Below are 1,975 nucleotides of genomic sequence, written 5' to 3' on the forward strand. Positions count from 1 at the left end.
TCCTTACAGCCGTTCCTCACTCAGTTCCCTGATCTAGTTCCCTGGTCTAGTTCCTCAACTCGTTTACCAAACTCACCCTTCAACCCCAGCCCCGTTCCGAGAATTCCCTCCTCCCCCCCCCCCCTCCCCACGCCTTCTGTAAGCAATTGTTTGAGCCATTCTCTGTCTAGCGGTTCCTTGAATCTCTACCAGACGTAAATCCTTAAATGGGTACATTCATCGTTGCCTCTTTAACTGAATTGCTCCCTAAATCATTCCGGGACGAGACTCCCCCAATTGCCTCATGTACTGCTCCTGGAGACAATTCCACTCTATTGCCCCAAGTTTTGCTCTTTGACGCAATACCCTCAATAGCCTCATGTTTAGCTCCCTGCAAAAATTCACTCAAATGCCTGATGTACTGTTGAGACAATACCCTCAACTGCCCCATGATTTGCCTCTTTATCGTAATTCCCTCACTTATTCCCTGACTTAATTCCCTGAATTCCTCCCTGAACTATTCCCTGACGCCATCGTATCACTTGTACCCTGACAGTAGATTATTCTACTCTCGACTCACTTTCATGATTCACTCTCTGACTCAATGATTCCCCCCCCCCCCCTCACATCCCAACATCATATCTCTAGTGACCGACCCCTAAGTCCCAGACACCGTCTCCCCCCCCCCCACCCCCCCACACACACCCCAACATCATATCTCTGGCGACCGACTATTCCTTGACGCCATTTCATCACTCGTACCCTGAATTTACATTATTCTACTCTCGACTCACTATCCTTGATTCTCATCCTGACTCAAATACCCCACCCCACCCCAACATCATATCTCTAGTGACCGTCTCCTAAGTCCCAGACACCGCTCCCCCCGCCCCTCCCCCCCCCCCCCCCCCCGTATCTCTCCGAGACCCACTCTCGGGTTCCGTGTGTCCCCCGTTGTCCCCGCCCGACATCCGACACCCCCCTATTCGACACAACCAACGTCTCAACCAACGTTCAAGGAAAGGTACACACGATCGAGAAAGAAAGACGGGGGATGGAGGGGAGTAAGAGGGGGGGGGGGGGGGGGGGGGGAAACGAGGGACTGTTTGACTCGCTTGTATTGAAGGGAAAGCGGACGATCAAAATGGTTCTAAATTTTCAGAACTTTTCTATATTCTCACTAGCCAGTCTTGTTGACTTTGCTGTAAACTAAGAAGGGTTAACGTAAAAGATTTTTTTTTTTCAAAACTTCGGTGAATAGCTGTTAAAAAGAAGACGGTTCTTCAGTAGTGGTGTGTGTGTGAGGGGGGGGGGGGGAGAATGTATTTCTTTCATCCAGTACAGGCCTAGTTTGGGTTAAGGTTACTGCGATAGAGCTATAGGAGAAGGGTGTACGGATACCAGCCAGAGAGAAAAAAAAAAACCCGATGGTAGCCCTTGTTGACACACCGAGTATAGGTGATCGCCCCTTGTGATCATTAACAGGGAAATATGAAATAGAAACTTTTAACAAGTTTATTGTAAATTTGATATTCGATATTTTAATTAGAACTCCACCCTTACCCTTCGTTGTGTTGTGAATTTTTAATAAGTCGATACTTTACTGGTTTATTTTACTTTCCTGGATACGTCGTTGCAATGACATTTTTGTCCCAATAACACCATTCAATAATGATGCTGACCGCAAGGCAAGATTTTCATTTGTGTTAAATAGAACAATAACACATTGGAGCATGCGCGTAGCGACTTTTCGTTATGGCGGCCATAAATATTAAGGTAATAAACAATACAGGAGAGAGCCTGAAATGTATTAATCAATATCTTAAAAGTAGTTTAATATAACGTTTCATGCAGTAAGTTTTTAAAAGTATTTATAAAACATAAGTTCGAGTTATTTAATTTTTTTTTATGACACGGTGTGGCCTTGACTGCTAACCCGAAAGTCTCTCGAGTTCGAATCCGGGTTCTAGTCAATGTGAAATACTTCAGATGTTAA

Source organism: Physella acuta, unplaced genomic scaffold (assembly GCF_028476545.2).
Source record: "Physella acuta isolate Inbredline_101_S28 unplaced genomic scaffold, ASM2847654v3 ptg000654l, whole genome shotgun sequence".
NCBI classification, from domain to species: domain Eukaryota; kingdom Metazoa; phylum Mollusca; class Gastropoda; family Physidae; genus Physella; species Physella acuta.